Source organism: Hevea brasiliensis, chromosome 13, assembly GCF_030052815.1.
Source record: "Hevea brasiliensis isolate MT/VB/25A 57/8 chromosome 13, ASM3005281v1, whole genome shotgun sequence".
Lineage (NCBI taxonomy): Eukaryota > Viridiplantae > Streptophyta > Magnoliopsida > Malpighiales > Euphorbiaceae > Hevea > Hevea brasiliensis.
The window spans coordinates 18,412,233-18,425,710 of record NC_079505.1 but is presented as its reverse complement, the minus strand read 5'-3'; positions in this window follow the sequence as shown (position 1 = coordinate 18,425,710).

The following is a 13,478-nucleotide window of genomic DNA, read 5'->3' as shown; positions in this document are numbered from 1 at the left end:
ATGCATGATGGTCTTTATTATTTGGATAATAATGATAAACACAAATTGAATGCAAGTGATCTAAATGAATGCAATGCCATGATGAAAATCAACTCTAGTTCAAAATATATTTGGCACTTAAGTTTAGGTCATGTTGCAGAAGATAAGATTGCAAAACTAGAGAAAATGGGGATTCTATCCTCATTGGGTTATGAACCTACTCCAACTTGTGAATCCTGCCTTCAGGGTAAAATGACTAGATCACCCTTTGGTGGACAAGGGCTAAGAGCTGAAAATATTTTGGAGCTAATACATAGTGATGTATGTGGTCCATTTAAAGAAATGGCTAGAGGTGGTTTTCATTATTTTATTACCATTACTGATGATAAATAAAGGTTTGGGTATTTGTATTTGATGAAATATAAACATGAATCCTTTGAAAAGTTCAAAGAATTTAAATTTGAAGTAGAAAATCAAATAGGAAAAATTATTAAAGCTCTTCGATCAGATTATGGAGGTGAATACTTGAGTACTGAATTTGATGAATACTTGAAAAAGCATGGCATTGTTTCCCAGCTGACTCCTCTAGGAACACCACAACTGAATGGTGTATCTGAAAGGAGAAATCGTACCCTATTAGATATGGTACGTAGTATGATGAGCTATGCTGATATGCCAATCTCCTTTTGCGGATTTGCATTAGAATCAACTTTGCATATTCTGAATAGGATTCTATCAAAATCAGTATCTTCTACACCTTATATGATATGGCATGGAAGAAAACCAAGTCTTAAGCATATTAAGATTTGGGGTCGTCCAGTTTATATCAAAAAGCTGAACACTGATAAATTGGAAACCGGATCAGAAAAGGATCGATTTGTTAGATATCTAAAAGAGAGTTTTGGATATTATTTTTATTTGCCTACATCACAAAAGGTTATGGTAAGTAGAGATGCCACATTTTTTGAACAATAGTTTGTTAAAGAAGGAGGCAAAGGAAGGCAAATAGAGTTAGAAATTGGAGAATTCTGATCAACCAATAGATCAGATGGATATAGATCCATCTAGTCAAACTACACCTATTGATGAAACATCTGCTGTAATTCCTCACAGATCAACCAGGATTTCTCACCACCAGTGAGATATGGTTTTCTTCATGAAGAAGAACAAGAGTTGTCTACTCATGAAGAAGTAGATCATAGAGATGATCCACTTACCTATGAAGAAGCTATATCAGATATAGACTCTTCAAAATGGATTGATGCTATGAAATCTGAGATTGATTCCATGTATAAGAATCAAGTTTGGGATCTTGTTGACCCACCTAAAGGCATTGTACCTATAAGGAACAAATGGGTTTTCAAGAAGAAAATTAATTCTGATGGAAAGGTAGAGACCTATAAAGCAAGGCTAGTAGCGAAAGGGTTTCACCAATGTAACACCCCTATTTGTATAGCCTAGTATATTTCACTGTTCCGATGATCGGAGCCGGTCTGGACAATTAAAGGGATTAAAACCACACTTAAGACAACTAGAGAAGCCATAAACACAAATAATTAGTAATTGTCAATTAGTTAAGTATAAATAAGAAAAACAGAACATAAGAAGTTGAATGAGCCGAGAGTCACAGCGATGGTTGACCTTCTCGAGAAGGATTACGAAATCGATTTAAACTTAAATTTCGAATCATAAAATGTGACGCTGCTGTCCTTAGGACTATTAGGAACACAGTAGAAAAGAGAAAACCACGAAAAAGAATTGTTAAGCCAGTCAAATAATTAGGTCAGGCAGCCGTAAGAAATATTAAATTATTTGCAAATAGGGTCGAACCGGCGAGGGGCAATTTGGTCAATTGACCCCGAGAGCTAACTCCTGACCTAACTGTCAAATAAAATTAGAGAAAAGAAAATTTTGGAATCGAAAATTAAATTAAAGAACTAATGGAAAAATAAATAGAAAAAAAAAGAAAATTGAAAAAGTGAAAAGAGATGACATCATGCATGATGCCATAAATACTATAATTAAAAATTTATTTAATTTGATTTTTTTGGTCTTCCATAAGACTAAAAGCATAAAGAAAAGAAAAAAAAATCATCTTCTTCCTCAATTTTCGTCTCTCTCTCTCTCTCACCCTCTCCTTCACAAAATACTCTATGAAAGCTCATTTTTGACCTTGAAGAAATCAAACTTTAGCCATAGAAATTGCAAGCCCCTTAATTAAAACTTGTTTTGACAACTAGAAGAGGAGATTGAGCAAGAAAGAAAAAAGAAAAGAAAGAAGAAATTGGGTTATTAAACTTCAATGTTGGGGTAAGTTATTTACTTTGGAATTTTGAGTTTAATACATGTGTTTATGATTGAATGAACTTGGAAATATGCTTAAATGAAAAGAAAATTTTTGTTGAGGGACCAAGTTGAATTTTGATCAACTAGGGTTTTGATGTGTGTATGCATGAATTTGATGGACTTAAAAGTATATGTGAGCTTGATTGGGTTGAAGAAGCATGTATATAAGCATTGAATTAGTTAAATGCAACAATTTAGTGAGTTAGGGTTTTGGGCACTTAGGGTTTGAGAGCCAAAAATGTGAGAATGGGTCAAATGTTGTGTTTGACCTTGTTTGAGATGAAAAATGGTCATTTGTGACCAATTGAGATGTGTTGGAAGTGTTAGAAGTGAGTTTAAATTCGGACTAAAAATGGCCATGCTGCAAGCAGCAGGACCAAGGTCCCTTTGAGGGACCAAAACTGAAAATTTACAAGTCCAATTAGTATGAGACCAATTGGGAATGAAAATAGACACAAAATGGAACATTTTTCATTTAGGAATCATGCCCAAAAAGTGACTAAAACCTAGTGAACAAATTGACCAAATCAGGATTTATGTAGTCTGACCTGTACAAAAATGACTAAATGAATAGTATTTGTTCATTTGGCCATAACATGAGCTAGATAGGTCTAAATGATCTCAAATTTTACCAGTGAATAGCTGAGATATAGACCTAAAACTTTCATGGAGAACAAAAACCCAAATTATTCCCTTAACCAAGTCATTTGGCCACCCAAAGTTGGTGACCTAAAACTGCCAGAACCAGTTTGGTGCCCAGAAATCTGAGTTAAGTCCAATCCGGCAGCCAATATTCAAATGGCTATAACTTGAGCTACAAAACTCCAAATGGAGTGATTCAAAAAGGAGAATAAAGTTAAGACAATAGAGAACATTTTCTATGAAGAAAGTTTTGCCAAATTCTAATAGAAAAATGACCAATGGAATAGTGCAACTTAAGACACCAAAACTGAAAATTTGCAATTTTGCCTAAAAGACTTAGAATTTGAGTAAACAACCAAAACCAACAAATTTAGTTACCAAAATGTGGCATGTGGGTGAAGTTGGAATTCTCATACCTATTAAGCCTTAGAAAGTCAACAAATTGACTTGAATAGTATAGTGAATAGTAACCCCGAAATACAAATTTTAAAGAACGTCAAGTTTAGCATATTAGAGCTATGTAAAAGTGAAATTAAATTTATTTTTGAATTTATGCTAAGTTATAATACTGAAACACTATCAAACTGTGTGTTTTAGTGGAAAAGAATACCGAGAAAGAACCCGAGTTGTCGAGTCAAGGCCAAAAGGCGACTCATATAAGGTTTGTGCACAACGCATAATTTCTGTAAATTATCTTCTGCATATTGTTTTGAATAAATTGAAATATTGAATTGTGACATTATTATGATAAAGTATTTATGATGCTTTTGATTTAAATTTTTGAAAGTTATTTGTGTATATTTGAGATTGCATAAATGTTTAGTAAATTGTTAAGATAAGTTTTGAAATCACAGTGTCATGACCATATATTTGAACACCTCACTAGTATGACTAGTGGGGGTAATCAGTTTCGAATTTTGATTCCTTCTCTGGCTAAAGTGTTGAGGTGTGTGCCAGTAGAAGAAGAAATTGATTGGATATCCATATATTTGAACTAGTTAGCCTTGTGATGTGACTTCTCCTTAGCCTCTGGCTATTGAGATTATATTTGTTTCGGACGGCATGATATAACTGTGGGTTTTATGAAATGTGCTTTGATACTTCGAAATGAAATTGTTTGGATTAAAATCTCATAATTCATGTTTTGTATTTAATTCTCATGTTCAGTCCAATTTTTGAATAAATATGATTTAAATTCTGCATAAAGATTATTTTAGTATGTTGTGCACCACTGAGTCCTAGTACTCAGCGATGGCTGTTATTACTGTCGCAGATTTAGAGACTAGAGGAGCAGCAGACTGAGCTGTTGAGGATTGAGGACCTACCTGCTTGAAGTTATCGTATATTTTATACCTGATCAGAAAATTTATTTTGATGTATGTAATGTATGTAAAGGTATGGACATATAAAACTGGTCTTGAGTAGTTTGTATAAAGTTTGTAATAAATTTTAGTTTGAATTTCTCTTAATATAAATTTTTGTAATGATGTATATAAATTATTTTATCTTTAATGAAATATGAATGGAAGTATTTTGTTTTAAATTGAATAAAATTCATTAATGGTATTTTGATGATTGTTGAATATTGGAAATTGTGGATTTGAATTTTTGGAGATTGATAAATGATGCTGAAAATGATTGTGAATTTGAAGAAGTTGTGGAGATAAAGTATTGGAAGTGCTTTTTACAGGTATTTGAAGAACTATTTTCTCAAAATACAAATGACACTCTGTCGAAATTTTTATAAAATTTGTGAAAAAATAAAATGGGACAAAAATTTTTACTAGTTTTAAATCTTCGAATAAATGATTTTAATATCTATTAGAAAATGCTCACCACTTATAAAAAGTAAGAAAATTGTTTTAAAATCCCTTGTAGGGTACTTAATGAGTTGTCGGTAGGTGAAGTTGGGTAGTTCATTAGGTATTCTACAGGATCATGTTATGCCTTATAGAGGAGTAAGGTGTGACAGCCAAAGGCAAGGAATCGACTATGAGGAGACTTTCTCGCCTATTGCTATACTTAAATCAATTAGGATTCTATTAGCAATAACTGCATACTATGATTATGAGATTTGGCCGATGGACGTCAAAACAGCTTTTCTCAATGGATACATTGAAGAAAACATTTTCATGGAACAACCTAGGGGTTTTGAATCCCAAGATGGTTCCAAGGTATGCAAGCTAAAGCGATCCATTTATAAGTTGAAACAAGCTTCGAGGAGTTGGAACATCCATTTTGATGAAGCCATTAAGTCATTTGATTTTATCAAAAATTAGGATGAACCATGTGTATATAAGAAGGTTAGTGATAGTGCTATCACTTTCCTTGTCTTATATGTGGATGATATTCTATTGATAGGTAATGACACAGGTATGTTGACAACTGTAAAGGTATGGTTGTCAAATACATTCTCCATGAAAGACTTAGGGGAGGCAACCTATATTCTTAGGATTCGCATCTATAGAGATAGAGCGAAAAGAATAATTAGTTTATCCTAAAGTCTATACTTGGAAAAGGTGATAAAGAGGTTTAACATGCTTGATTCCAAGAGAGGATTCTTACCAGTGAGACATGGTATCCACCTTTCTAAAGAGATGTCTCCAAAGACACCTGAAGAAAGAGATAAAATGGCCAGGATTCCATATGCTTCGGCTATTGGAAGTTTGATGTATGCAATGTTGTGTACTAGGCTGGATATCGCATATGCTGTTAGTTTGACTAGCAGGTATCAATCCAATCCAGGTTTGAAACACCGGATAGCTGTCAAGAATATCTTTAAGTACTTGAGAAGAACTAAAGATTTATTCTTAATATATGGAGGTGGTGACTTACAATTGGATGGTTATACTGATTATGATTTCCATTCAGATATCAATGATAGAAAGTCTACCTTTAGATATGTGTTCATTTGTAATGGAGGTGCAGTCAGTTGGAAGAGTTCCAAACAGAGTACGACTGCAGATTCCACTATCGAGGCTGAGTATATTGCTGCATCAGATGCTGCAAAGGAAGCTATTTGGATAAAGAAGTTTATGACAGAACTTGCAGTAGTTCCTTCCATTGAGTCAATAGTTCCACTCTACTGTGAAAATAATGGAGTAGTCATGCAGGCTAAGGAACCCTGGTCTCACCAAAAATCCGAACACATAGAAAGGCTTTACCACATTATCAGAGAAATAGTTGGGCGAGGTGATGTAGCTATGTAAAAAATAGCATCAGCTGAAAATCCAGCTGATCCATTTACTAAGCCTATGTCACAAACTCAGCTAGAACGACATATTGAGAAGAGGGGTCTAAGATATTGTAATGAATGGCTCTAGTGCTAGTGGGAGATTGTTAGTCGTATGCCCTAGATTATATCATTTAGTATGTATCTTGTACATGTTTTATTAATAAAAGGCATTTTCACTTTTCCGTTTACATAATATATTTATGTGTAATAGAAAAGGTCCATTGATATTTTGTTAGAAATTCTATTCTTAAGTTGTTAAGAATATGAGTGATAGTATTTCTAGTACAAAGTATCATAAATTGGTTCACAATCGAGGATACTTCACACAGGACATGACTTATCCAAAAAGATTCTATTCATGTTTGTTCCTAATGTATTTATATGAGATATAAATAAGATGGAATGGTGAGTCTCATGCCATATAACAAACATGATAGGCACTTATGCATGATAAGTAGGCCGAATCAGTGACATTTATAATAAGCATATGGAGTTTACTCTTGTCAATACATTATCATAAATCATATCAGTCCATATAATCTTTAGACCTGAGATAACACAGTTATCTTGTATATAGGTGGTTTGAGTTTGATATTGTTTTCATACTTGTACTGTGTATGGGTATATGGGCATGTGTTGGCTCCTACTAGTTATATATGGAGGTAGGTATTGATCAAGATGGAATCTGTTACCCTAAGTAAATAGGGATAAAATTCTATGTTCATTTAATTATTCTTGATGTTTCAAGTTCCTAGTCAGGACAGATAGATTTAATCAAAAAAGAGTTTCTGATGAGAAAATCTTTTTAATCAAGAACTGGAATTAAAAGAGAACATAATATTCATAGCAAATAGGTTTTGACATAAACAATGACTCTAGCTCTAATTGAGATTTTGTAACAGAGAGATTCTAGTGCAAGGTAACATATGATTATAGGTTCATTTAAGGTAAACCTTATTACTGATTAGGTGACCATGGCATGCTATGCTAGGTGTTAACCATGGTCTATGAGGTGCATAAAATGATTTAGAGAAATCATTTATGGTAAGAAAGAGTTCTGATGATATTAAGAGTTGATATCATATCTCATTGCCAATTAGTGATGAGCCTAGTGAGTCATACACATACGCAAGTAATCACCAAGTTAAATATGATTTAATTAATTAGTTAAAGAGTTTAATTGATTAATTAAATAGGTTTAGTTTGCAATTAGATTGCAAAGTCCCTAGCATGGCTTGAAACCAAATCTGAGTTATTGGATGTATAGCATAAGTTAAATTTATATTTAAAGTGTTTAAACATGAATTTAATTTTGAGAAATTAATTAATAGAGATTAATTAATTAATTAATTTATATTTGATATAAATTGATTAGAAGAAGAGAAATAATTATTTTGGGTTGAGAACTCAAAATTAAGATATAAGAGTAATTTGGTCATTTCACAAGGTGACATGTGGCACTATGAGATGGTGACATGTAGCATTACACATAAGCTTGCCATTTATCTTTTAATCATGTAAGATTATCAAAGTCAAGATTAAATCTAAGTTTGACACTTGGCACAATGTAATTAGGTCAATTAAACTAAGAACTAATTAGAAGATGACATGTGGCAAGGGTTTTAAGTGATGACCTAGCTATATAAGGGAAAGGATGAAAGAACAAAATAACAAGCTGCTATTCTTTCATATGTGCCACCACCCAAAGAAGCTCTCCCCTCTCTTCTTCTTCATCTCTCATCAATTCAAAGAGAATTGCCAATATTCTCTTGAATTAAAATTGCTAGAAATCGTTTCTAGTGTCCCATATACATCTGTAATCTCTTTAAAGGCAAAACCTGAATTTCTAATTGTTTGGAAAGGCTTGAGAAGCTATTTAAGGGGCTGCCATTGGTGATCTTGGTGTGGACAAGCTAGAGGGACAACATCTGGTGTCCTAAGTGCATCCTAAAGGTACCAAACACAACTATAGTGCATCAAAAGGTTAGTGCACATGTTCTTGAATTAATCTAGGGTTCTAATGAATTAAAATGTTAATTCTAAAATCTTAAATGGTAAATGTAGATCCAAAAACATATTAAAAGTGTTTTAATATGCTGTTTAACATTGAAATCAATTAGGTAAATATTGAATCTTGCATGATACATGAGACCCTATAAGAAAATTTTTGAATTCAATGTTCTAAACTTATATTTTTCATGCTTCCGCTCCTTCACGGGCACCGAATGTGGCACACTTTGTTTGGCTATACTATAGATGGGTGAGGGGTGTTACGAAGTTGATGTAACTCTTTTTGTCAAAAATTATGATCATGATGTCATTGTAGTACAAATATATGTTAATGATATTATATTTCATGCTACTAATGAGTGTTTGTGTGAAGAGTTCTCTAACACCATGAAAAGTGAGTTTGAGATGAGTATGATGGGAGAACTTAAGTTCTTCCTTAGGCTTTAAATCAAGCAAGCTAAGGATGTCACCTTTATCAACCAAGCCAAGTAATAGTAAGCCAAGTAGAACTCCAATGAGCACAAACACCAAGCTTAATAGGGATGAAAAAGGAAAGTCGATTGATTAAAAGCTTTATAGAGGTATGATTAGTCATCTATTATATCTCATTATGTTTTTCATGTACTTGTGTGCATGTTTTCAATCATGTCCAAAGGGAGTCTCATTTGCATGCCGTAAAGTATATTCTTAAATACTTGAGTGGCACATGACATTTAGGTCTATGGTATCCTAAAAATGCATCATTTGACTTGTGTTCCTACTCAGATACTGACTCTGCTGGAAGCATCCTTGATAGAAAAAGTACCTCTGGTACTTGCCTACTCCTAGGACACTCTTTAGTTTCTTAATGTAGTAAGAAATAAAACTCAATTACACTTTCAACCATCGAAGCCAAATATGTAGCGGCGGATCTTTATTGTAGCCAAGTTCTTTGGATTAAGTAATAATTAAGAGACTTTAAAGTGTCTCTTGATCACATTCCTATAAAATATGATAATATAAGTGCAATCCATTTAACAAAGAACGCCATTCAATATTCTAAAACCAAGCATATAAACATTAGACATAAATTCATATGTGATCATGTGCTAAACAGTGATGTTGGTATTGAGTATGTCGACACAAACAACTAACTTGCTAATATTTTTACTAAATCTTTGTGTGAAGATAGGTTTAATTTTAACATAAACAATTCTTTACGTTTATGATTCCATATTTATAATGGGAATTTTATAATGCAAGTTTATAATAGCTGAATTTTTGGTATTGATATGTTATGCTTGCTCTTTGTTCTTTTTGGTGTTTTTTATGTTTGAGTAAAATTTTATAAAATTTTCTTGGAATATTTTTTTTAAGGTTGTGAATTAAAAAAATAAAGTATAATTTTTTTAATGTTTTATATCAATTTTAGTATTTAAAATTTTCTTACTATACAAAGAGGGGATTTGTAACAAGAACTTTGGACTTGAAACTTTTTTTTAAAAACCAAGTAGTAAGAACTTTGGCTGCCAAATTTAATGGTTTAGGCAACCAAAGTTATTTAATATTTTTTTTTACTCTCAGACATAAAACAGAGAGGCAGCCGAAACTTAAAAACTTTTTTTCTTTTTTCAAGTAAAACCAAGAGCAGGAGCCTAAGATCTCTTTTCCAGCTGCTAAAACTTTCTTTAAAAACAGGCCATGTTTTTCCTTTCTTTGATTTTTTTTCCATTCTCTCTTTACGCCTCTCTCTCTCTTCTTCAAAATCTCTCTCGTTTTTCTCATTCGTTACCAAAATCTCTTCTAAAATCCATAATATTTCTCACTGAAAATCTTCTTTAGTCCTTAATTTCCTCTTCAAGTCTTTTTTCTTTTCCTCAAAGTTGCATTTACAATTTTTCAATAAGGGTTTTCCTACTCTCACCCGATTCAGGTATTCTTTCTCTCTCTTTAATTTTTACAACTCTTGTTTAAATTTTCTTATTTTAATTTTGGTTTATGCTCATGATTATGTTTTCATATGCTAATTTTTCAATGCTTTCACTCTTGGGCCTTGGATTGCTCAATTTTTGTTTTTCCCTCTTTTTGGATAAGTACTTCCCTTCACGTTTTCTATATATTTTTTAATACAATACTTTGGTGTTAGTCTTGGATCTTATTTTTGTAAAATTTGGCTTGAGAACATCTTTGCTTGATACTATTTGATGTTTCGTACAAATTCATTTTTTTTTTATTAAACTTTAGTTTCCTTTATGTTTATTATAAATTGCTTAGACTCCAAAATTTAAATTTTTTGTGGACTTGTTAAGTTTAATCTCTTTGAACATGCTAGTTGGCTTTGTCCTAAAATATGGCTCGATTGTCATATATAGGCATGTTGTCCTTTTCATGCTAATTATACCTTTTTGCTTCTCTTATTCTTTTAATCTACACTATATATATATATATATATATATATATATATATATATATATATATATATATAAATTGTGTTTCAAATTTTTCTAGTGATGACTTTCATATGAGTTACTACATAAGTCCTATCTTGATTTTGCATTGTTTTTTGTTTTGTTCTATTATACTGTTACCTATTCTATGATTAGTACTTTGCTAAACTATTGTTTCTCAAACTTTGTCAACAATATTGCTTATAATTTCAACTTGCTTCTTAAACTTTGTTGATAATATTGTTTTTTGTATATGACTAGGATGTTTATAACCCATGCTTTTGGCCATTTAACTGCCCTTTGAGATTGAGTTTTTTTTTTTTTTTTTTAATTTGCTATTGCCTTTGGTAGACAGTCTTTTAAGATTCTTCACATTGGACATACCTTGAAATGTGACTGGTGATAAGTTTATAGCATGTTTGTTTTGAAACCTAGGATTGTTTTGGTTATGTCTTTATTTCTACAACTTATAAAAAGCATATCCTACTTTGAGTAACTTCGTTGATGTTTGTCTTGTGTTCACCTAATATTTTCAAAATTTGTGTATCAAATGCTTTAAATATCCTCTCTATTTATTGCTGCTTTCACCAATTTGGGTTTTTCTTTTACTTAATTACTGTAGTGATATTTTTCTTTTATAATTTAGTGTTTTTGTATTTTGAAGTACTCTAATCATAAGCATGACTCTAAAATTCATGGCTTATTGAACTTTACTCTATGATTTTCTTCTAATTCATTGTGCTTGGAGCATATTGCTCCTTATTTTACTCTTTTTGCTCCAGATTTGCTATGTTTGTCTAAGAATTGCAAGCATTATTCTAGGTTGCTCTAATATTTAGACTTGTTGTATGTGATAAGCTATATGTGAGGGTGTTTAAAGCAAATTACAGTTATAACTTAAAATGAATGCCTTGAGAACTTGTGTTGTAGTTTTGATAAGTTTTACCATTTTTTTAATTTGTTGGCTATATTGCATCAAGAAAAAATATTCTTTATGATATTATTGGCTTTGAGATATAGTTCTCCATTTTAACTTACTTTGCGATATTTTATTATTATTATTTTTTACTTAGTTTGGGTATCTCTTTTTCTATTTTGGCTAGTCTAGTGCCTTTCTGAAGGAACGGAAGCGCGAAAAACACAAGTTTATACCACTGAATTCAAAAATTTTCACCTAGGGTCACATGCATCATGCAAGATTTATTTTTATCTATTTGATTTCAATGATAAACAACATATTAAAACTCTTTTAATATGTTTTTGGATTTGTATTTGCCATTTAAGATTTTTAAATTAATCAGATTAATTTTAGAACCCTATATTAAATCAAGAACGATTACACTAACCTATTGATGCACTGCAGCGTGTCAGTGCCTTTGAGATTCATTTTCAGGACACCAGATGTTGTCCCTCTAGCTTGTCCACACCAAGAACACCTATGGCAGCCCTTTAACAGCTTCTAAAGCTTTTTCTATTAATTAGAAATTCAAGTTCTGCCCTTTAAGATATTAGAGATGTAAACAGGACACTAGAAACAATTTCTAGTGTTCTTAATTCAAGAGATTGATGGCTAATCTCTTTGAATTGATGAGAGATGAAGAAGAATAGATGGAGAGCCTCAAAATGGCGTGACAAAGGAATGGCTGCTGGTTGTATTTTTCTTTTTCATAACAGCACTTATATAGCTAGGTTAACACATTAAACCGTTGCCACATGTCACCCTTTGATTAGCTCTAGGTTTAAGTGACCCAATCACATTGTGCCAAGTGTCAAACCTATATTTAATCTTGATTTTAATCATCTTACATGATTAAAAAATATTTGGCAAGCTTATGTGTAATCCCATGTGTCACCATCTCATGGTGCCACGTGTTATACTGTGAAATGACCAAAATACCCATGTGTCTTAATTTTGAGTTCTCAACCCAAAATAATTATTTTTCTTCTTCTAATTAATTTATATCAAATATAAATTAATTAATTAATCTCTATTAATTAATTTCTCATTAATTAAATTCATATTTAAATACTTTAAATATAAATTTAACTTATACTATACATCCAATAATCTAGATTTGGTTTCAAGTCATGCTAGGGACTTTGCATTCTAATTGCAAACCAAACCTATTTAATTAATTAATTAAACTCTTTAATTAATTAATTAAATCATATTTAAATAAGTGATAACTAGTGTATGTGTGTGACTTACTAGGCTCATTGTAATACCCTCCCGGTAACCACTCCGTACATCCTACTGTTCCGGTGACCGGTGTCGGTCCGGACAGCTAGAACGTCCGGAAAAATATTTAAACTAAAGTCAGGAACCAAAATTAACTCAAATATTAATAAGAAAAATTTAGTAAAAATTTTAGAAATAAAATACAACCAAGTCAAACGAGCCGGTGCCCAAGCGAGGGGTAACCGGAGGGAAGTTGCGGTTCTCGCAACGAGGAGCCCTAGACCTGGGGGAAAAATTATAAAATAATTTTTGGGACTCCAGAGAAGGGTTATTAAGGTTTCCATGGCATTAGAATGCCAAGAAAATACCTAGAAAAATTTTTCAATCGGTACAGACAATTTTGACCCGTTAAGCCAAACGGAGGGCATTTTGGTCATTTCGCCTTCAGAGGTGATTTTTGGCCGACTTGTCCAGTTAAGTAAATAATTATTATGACCCAAAATATGAATAAATATTGCTAAAAATTAAATTGAAATGTGGTAGAAAAGAAAAGGAAAGAAAATGAAATAAAAGCCAATTTTGACATAATGTGATGTCATTAACATACCCCCAACCAATCAAAATTTGACAAGCCTTCTTAAACCACTTAAAAGAGTCAAAA